Here is a 16,663-nt window from a genome sequence, read left to right on the forward strand (position 1 = left end):
TACTTCTCCAGAAGTATTTTGAGAGCAAGTAACATGCTAACTTTACAAGTTAACAAGTTACCACCGTATTCTTGCTGGTGTCTTTTAAAAACTAACCAGTGCTGCTTATGATTTTTTTTAATTCTGCAATATGCAAATTCTTTCCAAAGAATATACTCTTGAAATCTGAGTATAAAATCCCAGCTGTTAAACATTTTTGCATCTACCCAACACTAATTTCTGAAACTAGACTCTTGTAAAGATAAACCAGTTTCTCAAAACTATCAGTAATGATCAATAGCTAAAAAAAAAAACATAAAGGCACTAAGACTCTCTTGTGTGGAAGTCCCAGGATTGAAGAGAGAAAATAATTAGAGACACAAACAGTTCACACTCCTTGTCACATCTATCTCTTCCATTATGGAGGAAAACCACACCGAACATTCCAAGGAAGCAGTTAAGCTTGTCCGGTCCATCACTGAAAGTGTGGCATGACCCTAGGATTATTGCCATGAGATGCTCACCTTTCTCCTCCTGGCCTCGTCTCCCCTTCACTCTGGCTAAGCCTACTCTTCCTCTGTACTCTGCAGCCCTGACAGCCCTGATGTATAAACAAGCCATGGCTATGAGCACGCCTGGCCTGGTTCCTAAAATTCTCTGCTCCCTCTCTCCCCTGGATATTCCCATGATGCTCTCCTTACTCTCAGTGCTGAATAGTCCCACGATACACTCTTCATTGTCTTCCTTGAAGAACTCACCATTTCTACACCCTCCACTACTACCAGGAAACGCAAAAAGTCAACACTTCTGGCCAGGACCTCCTTCCAGACTTTTCCAAAAGCCTGCTTGACTATCTCCACGATGCAAAAGTCCTACAATGTCTCAGGGGCATCTCCTCTCCTTCTCCTGACTTGCTGATTTCTGCCGACAGTGTCCCCACCAGTCTGGCCTCCCAGACTGATGTATCTTTCACTCTTCCTCCTTGCTCATCACTCCTGTCATGTGATGGCCAGAAGGTGTCAGCACTGAAGCCAATTCATCTGAGTCTAGACAAAATGCAGCTTATATGTGGCTATTTACATTTAAATTAAGTAAATAAAATTCAAAATTCAGTCCTTCAGTCACGTCCATCACGTCCTTAAATCCTTGAGAGTCATGTATGAATAACAGCTAGTGTGTTGCACAGCACAGTTTTATGGGGGTTATGGCCCCAAAAGCCCCTTACAACCAATTCCTTTGGCTTAACATTTACTAGGAATGTCTCAAGGGAGGAAACGTTCCCACCAGATATGAGAGTTCATGAGTCAGATCCCAGCTCCCTCAACTACCCGACCAGGCCTGGGTCATCTCTCCTTGCTCCCGTTTCTGTGAAGGCTGCTCTGTCATACCCCATTCAGTTGTTACCAGCTGCCAGAAGAATCTTTGTAGTCCACACCAGGGACTGGGGCCTCTTGTCTAGTGTAAACGCTGATCACCTTTATGATCCCAACTCAACTTCCTGGCCTCACACCTCTGTTTGCACCCACAGAGCCTCAGGCCTCATCTTTCTCATGCTGCCCACTTCGTGCGGGGCAAGCGCTCTCCTGTCCCGCCCACCTGATGAACTCCTGTCTGCCTTCAGGACTGATTCAAGTGTTACACTCCCCAGGAAAGCATCCCACTGCCCAGAGGCCCAGGTCTTCTGACTCCCTTCAGACTCAGAGCCCTGCTCCCTGCACAGTATCTGAGAAAGGAGTGGGGGGTGGGGTTTGGATACATATCTTGAGCTTTAAAAATATTCAGGGTGGAACTTCCTTGTGGGTACAGTGGATAAGAATCTGCCTGCCAATGCAGAGGACACAGATTCAATCCCTGGTCTGGGAGGATTTGACATGCTGTGGAGCAATTAAGCCTGTGCACAGCAATGAAGACCCAGCTCAGCCAGAAAAAGAGAAACAAAAAATTTTTGGTTCCAGTCCACTCCCACCAGACCTACTCAACCAGCAAACACCCCACCTGCTAACAGGCTGACCTGCAGAAGGTTGCCAGGGAGCTTACAGAGTAAGTCCCATCACATTAAGGGCTGTTTCTTTCCTTTTTTTTTTTGCAATCTATGATGTGAAAAATCCATACTCACTCTTCAAAGAGCACAGCCTTCTTTCCCAACTGCTACTGGCTCTGGCAGAAGCTGAAAAGGAGACTCTGGAATCACAAGTAAGAAAATGACAAAGCATTAAATCATATCAGAGAATATGAATTAAGTGCTAACAGTCGGCAATAATGCCAGCCTCACTTGAGGCGGAGCCTTTCCTCCTTTGCAAAGGCAAAGTGCAAACATCCTATGGTTTTAAAGTTGCCTCTGGTTCGGATCACTTCCCCCAGTTAAGCAACGTGCACAAAGGGCACGCAGGGCATGTGAGATAAAAAGCCTGACCAGGAGGGCATGCAAGCTGAAGAAGTATTCTGTGATGCAAACGAAGTATGGGACTGAGCTGGTGATTACTATGCTGCACAAGTGAGAGAGGCAATAAGGGAAACAGGCATGCTTGGGTGAGAGGGGCTTCCGGAGGCTTCAAACTTAACTAAGACCTTCAAATGAAGGTTAAAACTCCCCTCTCTGTCTGGGGTTCAGTTCAGTTCAGTTGCTCAGTCATATCCAGCTCTTCGCAACCCCATGGACTGCAGCACGCTAGGCTTCCCTGTTCATCACCAAGTCCCGGAGCTTGCTCAAACTCATGTCCATCAAGTCGGTGATGCCATTCAACTATCTCATCCTCTGTCGTCCCCTTCTCCTCCTGCCTTCAATCTTTCCCAGCATCAGGCTCTTTTCAAATGAGTCAGTTCTTCACATCAGGTGGCCAGACTATTGAAGTGTCAGCTTCAGCATCAGTCCTTCCAGTGAATATTCAGGACTGATTTCCTTTAGGATGGACTGGTTGGATCTCCTTGCAGTCCAAGGGACTCTCAAGAGTCTTCTCCAACACCACAATTAAAAAGCATCATTTCTTCGGCGCTCAGCTTTCTTTAACAGTCCAACTCTCATATCTATACATGACTACTGGAAAAACCATAGCTTTGACTAGACAGACCTTTGTCGGAAAACTGTCTGGGGTTAGGGTTACCTAAAAGCTCTACTCAGAAAGAAAAGAGAGGAAGCTGGCAAACCAATGGGCAAATGAATACAATATTTCTACTAGAGTGGCTAACAAGAGGAGACTACAAAGCTCATAAGCAGGGCTGGACAGTACAGAGATGCTGGCCAAGACACCACAGCAGAAAAATGAGGAGATAGGCAGATGGGTAATGGAAGGTAAATCCACAAAACCCCTGAATTATTCCAGAGGGATCAAAGAGTTAAACATAAGGGGGAAAAAAGTACGAAAGTTCTAGAAGAAAACATGAGAACTCTGGAAAAAATCTTCCTCAGTAAGATATAAAACCTAGGGGCCATAACATAAAGATTAATAAGCTGACTGCATAAAAAATCTTTTTAAATGACACACGGAAAGGGATAGCATGAATAAGATTAAAATCTGTTGATACATATCAGGCAACAGACTAACAAAGGGTTCCTACAAATCAATAAAAACAACAAAATCTAATAGAAAAATGGGCAAAAGATTTGAACAGATAATTGAACAGGAAGGAAATACAAATGAGTCTTAGCTAAAAAGATGCTCAATCTTAACTTCATTTACAAGAGAAACACAAATTAAACCTCCAAGGTGATGGTGATCTCTGTTCACCATACTGGCGAACAACAAAAGTGTAACAACAGACAGTGTAGCTGGGGCTGTGGGGTTGCCCTCAGCAACATAATTTTACATTCCCATTAACAAAATCTACAGATGGCATTTTGACAAAACCTGCAGCAATGTAAAATACACACACCTTTGATCAAATCATCTCTAATTTCCAGGAATTTATTTACGCTCATACCTGAACATATGTGAGAATAAGTTTGTACACGGTTATTTGTTATAGTATTACTTATCATGTCAAAAAAACCTGGAACTTACATGCCCACTCATAAAGGACATGTTAAGTAAGCGATGGTACAACTTTATAAACAAGTTATAGTGTACAGTCATTAAATGCAAATAAAATTAATATAAGCCATTACGTATTATAGGTTGGGCATAAAGTGAAATAAATAGGCTGAGCACTTCCAAAAAATAATTATATATGCTGCTGCTAAGTCGCTTCAGTCGTGTCCGACTCTGTGCAACCCCATAGACGGCAGCCCACCAGGCTCCCCCGTCCCCGGGATTCTCCAGGCAAGAACACTGGAGTAGGTTGCCATTTCCTTCTCCAATGCATGGAAGTGAAAAGTGAAAGTGAAGTCGCTCAGTCATGTCCAACTCTTTGGGACCCCATGGACTATAGCCTACTGGGCTCCTCCATCCTTGGGATTTTCCAGGTAAGAATACTGGAATGGGTTGCCATTTCCTTTTCCAGGGGATCTTCCCAACCCAGGGATCGAACCCAGGTCTCCTGCATTGCAGGCAGGCGCTTTACTGCCTGAGGCACCAGGGAAGCTGTCTGTTCTATTTGTCTCTGTGGGTAATGACCCCTAAGGTACATAGTTAACTTTCAAAAGCAAGGAACAGAAGAGAATGGGTAGGATAACATCTCTTGTATTGTGTGAAAGAGAGGAAAATACGCATGTTATTGCTTACCTATGTGTAAAATGTTTCTGAATGGATGCAGAAGCAGCTGAGAACCAAACGAGTCGGGCTGGGAAGGGAGCTGAGAGGCTAGGGGCAGAGATGAGGGAGGCTGTTCACTGATATGAACCATACCTCTTGAGTTGCTACCATGTGTGTGTAAAAGGTTTTCCCTCTTTAATTAAAAAATACAACATAGGGCTTCCGTGGTGGCTCTGTGGTAAAGAATCCCCCTGCCAATGCAGGACATCCCTGCAGGGATCTCAGGTTTGATCCCTGGTCTGGGAAGATCCCTGCAGGCCATGGATCAACTAAGCCCATGCACCACAACCACTGAGTCTGTGCTCCAGAACCCGGGAGCCACAGCTACTAATTCCATGTGCAGCAACTACTGACGCCTGCACCCCTAGAGCTTGTGTGCAACAAGAGAAGCCACCACAGTAAGACTGCACACCCCAACTAAAGAGTAGTGCTCACTGCAACCAGAGCAAAGCCCGCACAGCAACAAAGACCGGCACAGCCAAGAATAATTAACTCTTAAAAAATAAAATAAAAAATATAAACTCCTCAAATGCAATGGTCTATCCTATACAGTAGCCATTAGCCACATGGTAGCTGTTTAAATTTAAACTGATCAAAACTAGGTAAAATGTAAAAATCAGTTCTTCAGCTGCACTAGTCACATTTCACATGTTCAACAGTCACAGAAATTCTATCTCCTTTATAGTTCTGGGAAAGGTACTGATAAGAGGATTCACTCTGTCTTGCTTTATACCAAATCACTAGCACCTGATTCCCCATGGGGGCTTTTGCTTTAAGAACCATCCAAGCCCATGGCCCCCTCCCCTGCTTCTACCACCTAGGGCAGTACTGTGGCCAAGGAAACTTGGCCGAGCCAGGCAGGGCCTGTGGACAGAGGATCAGAGAACTGGAAAATCCTGCTACTCAATCCTCGGGAGAAGGGGCACAGCCAGAGGAGAGGCTGGCAGATCAATAAGGGGCTCAGCTGGAAGGCAGGTAGCTTATATACCCTGCGGTATATCTTCTAAAAAATCGTACTGGCAAAGAGACAGGGCAATGAAACATGCGCCATGTGCCCTGAGCTAGCCCAGCACCTTCAAAGCATCAGCCTCTGGGGTCAAGATGCAGCTGTGGCGATAGTCTGAAATAACCACCTGCCTGAAACCATACTTTAAGCCAGGCAACCCTACAGGGATACAAGCCAGTCTCCCACTGGATAAAAGAGAAGCCAAAAGCCACTTGATCCTTTAGCTCTATGGACCCAAGTCTTCCGACTCTTGGGGAGCCTGGGACAAGCTTTCATTCGAACGCTTCTCTACGAATGAGTGCCAGTGTATGCACTGTCATTGGCTGAGGTCAGTTCTCAAAGGTAAAGTGCTAGAGCATCACAGAAGTGACCATCTTTCACATGACTAAAAGAAATTAAAATAGCCCTCTGTATGGGCATGCAGTGGCAGAGGCCTGAAATAGAACCTCAGAGCCCCAAAACACTCTCCCATCTCTGGAAGCTGTGCTCTGAAGTTATGACTGATTTGAGTTGTTGTATGTCAGAAACCAGCACAACACTGTAAAACAACCGTCCTCCAATCAAAAAGCGAGCTGAAAAGACTATTGTTTAAAAAGAGGAAAAGCAACGAGATTACAGAGGGTTCTGACGTTTCTAAAGGAGGGAAGCTGGTCTACAGTATTTTCTAGCTAGTGTGAGACAAAAAGGAGCTCTCTTATAAACAGCCAGCACTTTGATCAGGATAAGATTTCTGGCTTCCAGTACGAGGTCCAGCATTCAGAGCCCTTTGTGAGCTGGTCCCTACCTTCCTTAACCAGAAGCTCTTCCCCAGAGATCTCTGTAACTCGGGAAAATCAGCATCAGAAAAAAAACTTCATAGTTAAGAATAAAACACACTTTTGTTTGGAACTCTATCCAAATAAGTAAAAATCAAAAGCTGTCAGTTCTAAGATCAAAAGCAAATATGGAACAAAATAACTGACGCGTATGCTAATTCTTAGAACAGCGAATGAATCTCATGTGGATTGCCTTTAAAGTACGCTAAATCCTTCCACTTAACATCTGGTTGTCACAGTGCTATCATTCAGGGGACATTTTTGCAAAAATATTTTACTTACAGCTTTCCCAAAGGCCTCCCAATCCTTTGAGCTTCAAGTCCCTCCCTTCTCTTCATCAGTTAACAGGTCTCACATTGCCAGACTGCCACCCATTACAATCTCCACACGTCAGTCAACCAGCCCCCCAACATCCCTTGCTGTGATTTCATGAAATTCTGTCTCTGTCAAGAGTTATAATTTCACTTTCTAAGGTAGGTCTCATATTTGTAAAATGTCCTTATGTCTTGGGAGGGACAGATAACCAAGACATGGATGCTCCAGGAGCCTGGCTGGACACCAGGGTTAAAAAGGGAGGAGGCATGATGGGGTGGGACCCAAGTGCATAAGTGGCAAGTCCAGCAGTGGATAGATTCCTGTTATAACTGCCACATTCCCCCTAAAACCTGGCAACTCCGGGGAATTCGTTACCAGATAGGCTGATAATCTGACCTTCTGGTGGGGGCACCTGAACTAGCTTTGTATTTTTCTCCACTTCCCCATTTTCTGTTGATCTGAACTACACACTCTATCTACCCCCATCTTCTAACAAATCATTCTGGCAGAACTAGGCGTTATCTCCTTCAGTGAACCTTCCCTCAGTCCCCCAGCTGTCAGTAACCTTGACTTCCTTCTGCATGCCAACAAGTATTTGTGATCTGTGTCTTCTGCTGTAATATGAAAACACTGGCGGCACCCTGCACTAGGCTGCAAGCTCCGTGAAGACAAGTCTTACTACATCTCTGCAGGTGCCACGGCACTTTAGCATCACCACGCCTTCCCTCGGTGGGCACTTAGTATAACACCAAACGACAAACAGGCAAGCCATGAATCACAGTGCTGCCCCACCAGCGCCACTGCGGGCCATTCCTTCACTCTGTTCTTTATGGTCACTAACAAAATGAGCATTCCTCACCAGAGTAGCTTTAGAGACTCCAGAGGGGCAGCTGAGACCCAGAGAGCTTAAGCAAGCTGTCCAATGGCACACAGTTCTTCTCTTCTTCTGCCCCACTCCACTGGTGGCTCACAGTGGCCCACAGCGTGACATGGAAGGCCATGGACAAGTTGGAGCCTGCCCATCCTTCACATGTCATCCTCTTGTATCCTGCCCCCTATTTTCCTGAAAGATCTACAATCCTGACATGGCATACTCCTTCACACCCACAGGGCTTCCGCACAGTGGCTCCCCTACCCCCAGCACAGCCCTGCTTGGGGGACTTGAGGTTACATCCTTCAAGTCTCGGCTAGGAAAACATTGTGTTGTTGTTGTTCAGTTGCTCAGTCATGTCTGACTCTTTTGTGACCCCATGGACTGCAGCTCACCGGGCTCCTCGGTCCATGGATTTCTCAGGCAAGAATACTGGCATGAGCTGCCATTTCCTCCTTCAGGGCATCTTCCCAACCCAGGGATAGAACTCGCATTTCCTGCTTGGCAGGTGGATTCTTTACCACTGGGCCACCTGGGACCACCCCACCTGTAAATGCTTCTCTGAGGGTCAGCTGTGCAGTTCCATAACCTACGTTCACATCTCTGCTCTGTCACTACCAGCTTTGGGACCTCGGCAAGTCACAGAACCTCTTGGAGCCTCAGTGTGGGGAGAAAATCAAATGATGCATGGAGACTGCTCAAAGCAGGGACTGGACGGTGATGAGTACTCGCTGCACAGCTGGGAAGCACTGGCCTGCTCTCCTGGGAGGAGCTGCACAGCCGTGCCACTGAAATTGAGCAGGACCCTATGGGTCCTGCTGGGCACAAAAGCCTTTCTGTGCTCCCTCCTTATCTGTAGGAAATAGGTTTCATTCAGCCTCCTTGACTTTCCCTGAGTTCCACAGGGCAGATTCAAACAGTTGCTAATCAGGGAAGAGAGGGGCTGCAGAAACAGAGGAGTAGTCGAGAAAGAAAAGTTCAGCCTTGGGGCAGGGTCCTGGTTCCTCCTCAAGGAACACACAGAACACTATCTTCGATCTCTTCTATAGGAACTAAGGCACCCACCCAGATTGAGGATGGTAACTTCAGGCTGAGTGTAAGATTCCTGGAGCACAGCTTTGACCTCACCACCAACCAAGCAGAAGAAAGCCACAAACCCTGCAGCCCTCAGCTCTAATTTGCCTTTTAAAAATGTCTCCCCTCAACCCACTGGGGGAGTAACCTGTCCCCTTCGCTTGGCCCTGCAATACATGTACTCTGCTCCAGACTCCGCCATTTTGGGGTGTCTGTCCGCACTGTGTATTGTCCACACGAACTTGTGTTCAGGAATACGCCTCCATCACCCTGCACTGCTGCTGTGCCAGGTCTGCTCAGACGCTTCATCAGTAAGCAGCTCTCTGTCGCTATCTTTATATTCCCAGAGTCTAGCCCATAGCTCAGTTCCCAAACTTCATCACATATCAGGCTTGAATCCTCTTCCGGGTACATCACGAGGCAGATACCCAACACCAGCAGCCAAGAGCCACAGCTTCTGGAAAACCACCTGAGCAAGGCTGCTGTCACTCTGGGTAAACGTTTTACAAGAAGAGGATCTCAACGTGCAGCCCTGTAAGCACCTCTGCTCACACCTTCTGCAGGCAGTACTGTTTTCCTGAATCAGCAGTTTCCTTGGAACAGCTGGAAACGCATCCGATGACGGGCAACAACATGCTACATGGCTGCCGGGACTGAATATATGATCAAGAGGGTTTCCGAAGGTCTAGTTTAGGAGAATATCGTGATCTTTCTTGAAGCGGGGACTATCTTCATGGTTAAGGAAGACTTTGGTTTGCAAAAATTACTTCTAGATGGTGTGTGCTCGGTCGTATCCAACTCTTTGTGACCCCATGGACTGTAGCCCACCAGGCTCCTCTGCCCATGAGATTTTCCAGGCAAGAATACTAGAGTGAGGAGCTATTTTAAAGCTCCAGGGGATCTTCCAACCCGCATCTCTTGCGTGTGCCCACATTGGCAGGCGAATTCTTCACCACTAGCAACATCTGGGAAGCCCCTAGGGGACCCTATGTCTCAATTAGGGTTTCTCAATCATAGCACAAAGGACATTTGGGGCCAGATTAATTCTTTGTTGTGAGGGGCTTTCCTATCCACTTCCTAAGCATTGTGAAAGTAATTAGCAGTATCCCCTGCCTCTAACCAGTGGAGAGAGGCCCCCAAGTTTTGATAAGCAAAAATGTCTCCAGATGGTGCCAAATACTCCCTAGGCGTAAAGCTGCCCTCAGTGGAGACCTATTTCTACAGGAAGTGAACCCACTCAACTCCAATCTTTATTACTGCAGTTAATCAGTGAGGAACATTTTTAGTCACTCCCCAAATCTACTTTGAAACATTTTCTTTCAGTGCTCAGGAGTTTTTCTTTTTTAAGGGCACAGTCTTGAAGCTGTTCTTTTTTTTCTGCATTTTAAACTTGAGGATAATTACTTTATAATATTGAGTTGGTTTCTGCCATACATCAACATGAACCAGCCGCAGATATACATATGTCCCCTCCCTCGTAAACCTTCCTCCCACTTCCCTCTCCATCCCACCCCTCCAGGCTGTCACAGAGCATAGGCATTCCCTGAATCATACAAGCAAATCTCCACTGGTTATCTATTGTACATATGGTAATGTTGCTAAAGCTGAAACTCCAGTACTTTGGCCACCTCATTCGAAAAGGCCACTCACTGGAAAAGACTCTGATGCTGGGAGGGATTGGGGGCAAGAGGAGAAGGGGATGACAGAGGATGAGATGGCTGGATGGCATCACCGATTCAATGGACGTGAGTTTGAGTGAACTCCAGGAGTTGGTGATGGACAGGGAGGCCTGGCATGCTGCCATGGGGTCGCAAAGAGTCGAACACAACCGAGCGACTGAACTGAACTGAACTGAATGTATATGCTCCTCTGTCCATGGAATTCTCCAGGCCAGAACACTGGAGTGGGTAGCCGTTCCCTTCTCCAGGAGATCTTCCTGACCCGGGGATCTTCCTGACCCAGGGATCAAACCCAGGTCTCTTGCATTGCAGGTGGATTCTTGACTGTCTGAGCCATCATGGAAGCCCTGTATGTTTCAATACCATTCTTTCAAGTCATCTAACCCTCTCCCTGACCATAAGTCTATTCTTTCTGTCAGTGTCTTCTCTGCTGCCCTGCAAATAGGATCATCCATACCATCTTTCCAGATTCCATATACATACCTTGCCAGGCTTTCAACCCTGGCTGCACAATACCCAGGGAGCTTTACGAAAAGAAACAAAAACAGATTCCTGGAATTCCTAGGCCCCACCTTCAGAGATTCAGATTCAGCCTGACTGGAGCAGAGGTCAGAGAAGGTTCTAACAGGCAGCCAGATGCACTGCCCAGAGACATTTCATTTGATTCTCCCTTCTCCCCCATCCTTTGAATCTGGCATTGTTAAAAGCCAGCAAGCCATTCAGCCAAAATGAGGCTAAGGGAATTTGTTAACATCTTCATTCTTAACAATAAAACATTCTCTGCATACTCAATTTCTTGGCCTGCAGATGACTTGCCAGAAAGAAGGGAATTTAACTCTATAACCACGTGACTTTCCCATAGCCTTATAGATCTAAAGACTGCTATCCTAAAGGACTATTTTTTTTTTTTGGCTACACCATGCGGCATGTGGGATCTTAATTTCCCAATCAGGGATCAAACTAGAGCCCCCTATGTAGGAAGCGTAGTCTTAATCACTGGACCACCAGGGAAGTCCCTTCCATAGGACTTTCTGTGAACAAAGAAATGTTCTCTGTTTGCTCTGCCTAATATGGTAGCTGCTGGCCACATGGCACATGAGCACTTGAAATGCGGCTAGTGTGACTGAAGAACAGAATTGTATGTTTTATTTAATTTGAATTAATTTAACTTTAATAGCCATATGTGGCTAGAAAGAAAGTGAACTCGCTCAGTCGTGTCCGACTCTTTGGACCCCATGGACTGAAGCCTACCAGGCTCCTCAGTCCATGGAATTTTCCAGGTAAGAGTACTGGAGTGGGTTGCCATTTCCTTCTCCAGGGTATCTTCCCAACCCAGGGATCGAACCCAGGTCTCCTGCATGGCAGGCAGACGCTTTACTGTCTGACTGTAAAGGACAGTATGAAAAGTGCTTACATCCCTGCAGGGTCATAGAAATAAAGAAAAGCTGTAACAGCTACTAAATTTCATACAACTGTGAAACTTACAAAACTTTTTCTTTTTTGGGGGGGGTGGATAACGGCTCTACAATATTGTGCTGACTTTATGTCTTATAACATCTAAACTCGACAGTCCTTAAATTATCAAATGGGATCCTAACATATTCCAGTAAAGAATCTTAGGAGAAATTTTTAAATAAATTTTTTTTTTAATTTGCAGAACTAGCTTCCCATCAAATTCCAAACACTAGCTTTGAAGGTGACATTCTTGGCCTCTTCTTCTGAACACTCACCGCTGTAATGACTGATCTAGTCGTCAGAATAACCAGAAGTTGGAAAAGTATATGGCACGTGGAAGTGGATTTCCACAGTCTCAGCAGTTTACTAGCCTACTAGGATAGAGCATTCGTTTGCTTTATTTTCCTCCAGACCCAGGTAACCTTTGAATTGAACCTCTTACTCCCAAGATAGGCCTGAACCAACCACACACACTGCAAACCAAGGTCATCTCTAAGGTTTTTTTTTTATTCCCTCCTATCATTAAGTTTCATAATCCCTTACAACTGCACAAACCACATTGACGCATTCATTCTAGGTAACACAGATTCTCACAGAGCTAGAAGGTCATATATTTTTAAAGCTTAAAAAATAGGCAATTTTATCGCACTGTAAAGGCAACGGATGATATATCGCAGTTCAAGACATTCTCACAGGCAGGCCTTTCCAAGCACAAAAAATTCTTACCTCTTCTTGGCTTGAACTCCCCTGACCCATCGCTAAGCAAAATTAGTATGAGCCATATAGTAATGAATTAATAATTCTCCAATAATTCAAAGTAGTGGTCACTCTTCATACTAATAGGTATTTACTGAGTGCTTATCATGTGCTGGGCCCTGTGCTTTACTTTATCTAAATCTCACCACTGCCTTCTAAAGCAGGTATTATTACCAGAAGCTGAGGCTCAAAGAGGTTAGGTAACTGGCCCACAGCCACAAAGCTACCCAGTGGTAGAAGTGGGATTTAGACCTGAGTCTCTCTGATTTTTCTGGTGGGACCCCTCAGCGTTATGAACAAACATGTAGTTATAATATTCAGTACCTCACTGAGTCATTCTCCCTGTGATCAGCTGCAGCTCAATGAAGGGAGTTTGGGGTTGCAGGCTTCAGAAATTCTGAGCTTATCCTTACTTCAGAAACCACCCCATCCCCCATGGACCTCTCTCTCTGTCCTGGGGCTTCACCAGGCAGGTGGGAAGAGGAGTCTTGGGGAACACTAGTAATCCTAACAGCACGACTGCACCCAAGAGGATAAGGCAGATGTGTGCTGCAGAACTTTCCAAACACCATTATGGGAGTAGAAGGTGGTAGGATCCCAGCTACACATCCCAAGGGAGAAAGAAAGAGATTTTAGGTGGGAGTAGGGGAGAAATCAGGAGAGTGTTTTCAAGGGGACAGACAAGTTAAGACTCTAAGGGGTAGGTAATGTTTTGTTAAATCAAAAACAAATGGAGACCAGCCTTGAAGATTCCCTGAGCAGATGATACTAGTGTAGCTACACAAAGCTTAATTTAACTTATTTTGGAAGACTCACTTATGTCAGTTCTCGCTCATGTCCCTAGAAATCATACGCAAAACCTGAACTGTTTCCCAAGGTTGACATGAGGTAACTACTGACTAATTCCCTATTATTTAAGAAAATTCTAATATTACAACCATCTACTGTAAAGAATAAACCACCACTTCTTTCTCACTATATAAGCTGCTTTACTGCAGATGGTGATTGCAGCCATGAAATTTAAAAGATGTTTACTCCTTAGAAGGAAAGCTATGACCAATCTAGACACCATATTAAAAAGCAGAGACATTACTTTGTCAACAAAGGTCCATCTAGTCAAGGCTATGGTTTTTCCGGTAGTCAAGTATGGATATATGAAGAAAGCTGAGCGCCAAAGAATTGATGCTTTTGAACTGTGGTGCTGGAGAAAACTCTTTAGAGTCCCTTGGATGGCAAGGAGATTCAACCAGCCCATCGTAAAGGAGATCAGTCCTAGGTGTTCATTGGAAAGACTGATGTTGTAGCTGAAACTCCAATACTTTGGCCACCTGATGCGAAGAGCTGACTCATTTGAAAAGACCCTGATGTTGGGGAAGATTGAAGGCAGGAGGAGAAGGGGACGACAGGGGATAAGATGGTTAGATGGCATCACCGACTCAATGGACATGAGTTTGGGTAGACTCCAGGAGTTGGTGATGGACAGGGAGGCCTGGCGTGCTGCAGTTCATGGGGTCGCAAACAGTCGGACACAACTGAGCGACTGAACTGAACTGAACTGAAGCTGCTTTAAAACAGTTTATCCCTGAGCCTCGTTCCACTGTTTTGGTTTTTACGCTCCTGGTTTTATCTTTTTGGAGTGTGCACAATAAATTTTTACTAATTACTACTACTCTGGTAATTTACTGGTTTTACTTGTTTTATTTCTGAACTTTTGACAATTTAGACATTAGAGATTCCATGAAGAGCATTCCCAGAGCAGGTGACAACCTAAAGAAAGGCAGCAGAGGGTAGAATGTGTGTTCACTAGCTTGGGTTAGAGCAAAGGAAGCAGAAAAGGAAGGACATCACGATGCAGAAGGGGAGGTGGGCAGGGTCTCCAAGATCCCAGACTGAAGGGCTGAGGCAGCCATCAGAGAACCTAGCAAGTACCAATTAACCATCCCAGGACCTGTTTTGCACCCCAGTCCTGGCACTTTCAGGCTGTGTGGCCTCACGCAAGTCCTTTCTCCTCTTTGGGCATCAATATTCTTAAAGAGGGTACCAAGGATCCCTTGCTGGTCCAAAAACCTAATTTTAGAAAAATAAACTTATGCCAGGGACACAGGTTATTAACTTCTGTAATTTCTAACTTTCTATATTAAAAAATGTTGATAAAAATTTATTAGTTACAATAAAGTAAGCCCAGTGGTTCAGAATGGGGGCTTTGAGGTGACTCAGTGTGTCCTGGGAGGGACCCATCTCTGAATCCCTCTCATTTTTCCTCTGAGAAATGGGCACAATGGAGGCACCTACCTCATATGGGGGTATTGGTAGGAGTTCGACAGGTAAGGTTTTCAAAGGTGCTTAGGAAAGGGCCTAACACCCTGTTTTTGCTTACTGTATGTCAGCTCTTATTAAGAAGAAGCTATTTTTAACCCCAGCCAGGTGGAGTCTGCCATTAGGGATTTCTGAGCCGGTAAGAGGTGAGATCTTTTCTTTACCACTCAGCCCGCGGGCACAGAAAAGGATTCATACAGTGGCCTGCTGGCACAGCCTTTCAGTCTACAACCTCTTCCTCCCTCCTTCGGCCAGGCCTCCTCTACTCCCCTGCGGGTTCAGGGGTACACAACCCGCAGGAGCAGCCAGCGTTACACAATCCGCATTTCCAACTGCCAGGAAGCCCTGGGGATGCCGAGGTTGCCGGGCGGTGCAGTCGGGGTGGTTGGACCAGCAACCTGACTGACAGGTTGAGCGGAGGAGAGGATGCAAAGGAACTGAGGCAGGGTGGAGAAAGAGCTGAAAGGCTGCTGGAGGTAAGTTATGGTTGGGAAAGGTCTTGAGGGGTGCACATGTCTGGGGCAGGATGGAGGCAGATGACAGCAGCTGGCAGGGCAGCTGAGCTGTAGCCTCCAAACCATTGAGGCACTTGGGGAGGGGCGCCTACGGGCTGGTGCAAGCAGCGGGGAGGCTGAATAGAAGCGTGCAGGTCCCGACCAGTCCTCATCTTGTCTGGGTGCTTAGGGCAGCAGGCAGCCCGGCCCCGGGGAAGTAGGGACCAGGGATTCAGGAATGTCAAACCTATCCAGGTGCAGGAAGGGAGAGCGCAGGGGCTGGTGCTGGGGCTGGGAAACGGAGGAAAAAGGGAGGTACAGGTCCCCAACCCTTTTTCTGGAAAGAGGTCAGGCAGTCCGGACTCGGAAGTGTGGGGTAGGTCATGGGGCCATTGGGGGAGCCCGGGAATATTCCCTCCTAAATGCGCACCACCAACCCCCTCGCCTCCCACCCCGACCGGCACTCACCTCACCTGACCTCAGCCGTCTGCAACCCCTGCGCTATCCAGACGTCCGTCCCTGGTCCTGGCCCCCAGCTCGGACCCGGCTACTGCGCGGAGCCTGGGAGCGCATCCGCTCTCAGCTCCAGGCCCGCCTCTGCTGGGCGTCTTAAAGGCGCAGTGCGCGGGCCTACGTCCCCCGACAGAAAAGCTGGCTCCGCCCCCGCGCTGCTCCCAGGCTGCCGCGTTCCGTCTTGGAGGCTCAGGGGCGAGAACTCCTAGCTCTTGGGCATTCCCAGGTCGTAGGGTAAAGCCCGGAGGATAAAGTTGGTATTTGACACAACCCGATCCCACCAACCTGTCTCTAGACATCCTAGAGCACCTACCGTGTTCCCTGTGCAGCCCCAGGTGCCGGGGAAGGGGAAGGGGTGGCAGAACCCAATCACCCCCGCCTCGGCCCCAAAGCTTTGACTGGGGCCTGGGGGAGGGCTGGAACCCAAAGGGCCACACACACTTCCACAATACGACGACAGAATCCTTTGCGGCATTGTTTATTTTGCGTGCTCAAGTCGCTCAGTTTTGTCCAACTCTTTGCGACTCTATGGACTGTAGCGCGCCAGGCTTCTTTGTTCATGGGACTTCCCAGGCAAGAATACTGGAGTGGGTTGCCATTTCCTTCTCCAGAGGATCTTCCCAACCCAGGGATCGAATCTACATCTCCCCTGTCTCCTGCCTTGTAGGCTGATTTCTTTACCGCCAAGCCGTTTTCTGTTCA

The 16,663-nt window shown here is 46.7% G+C and overlaps 1 protein-coding gene across 5 annotated transcripts in view; it reads right to left on the reverse strand.

Annotated features, from left to right (window-relative positions):
• Positions 1–16,062, reverse strand: part of ABHD6 (abhydrolase domain containing 6, acylglycerol lipase) — a 48,394-nt gene extending 32,332 nt beyond the window's left edge. For 2 of the 5 annotated variants that reach the window (XM_061397441.1, XM_061397438.1), the window contains exons 1-2: positions 15,922–16,062; positions 2,096–2,160 (exon numbers count right to left, since the gene is read on the reverse strand). The gene's annotated coding sequence lies outside the window, so the exon portion shown is untranslated. Of the gene's footprint in view, positions 1–2,095; positions 2,161–15,916 lie in introns of all 5 variants that reach the window. The other 3 variants (XM_061397440.1, XM_061397437.1, XM_061397439.1) reach the window with 2 other exon arrangements.
• Positions 16,063–16,663: the final 601 nt, after the last annotated feature.

Source organism: Bos javanicus, chromosome 22, assembly GCF_032452875.1.
Source record: "Bos javanicus breed banteng chromosome 22, ARS-OSU_banteng_1.0, whole genome shotgun sequence".
Taxonomy (NCBI): domain Eukaryota; kingdom Metazoa; phylum Chordata; class Mammalia; order Artiodactyla; family Bovidae; genus Bos; species Bos javanicus.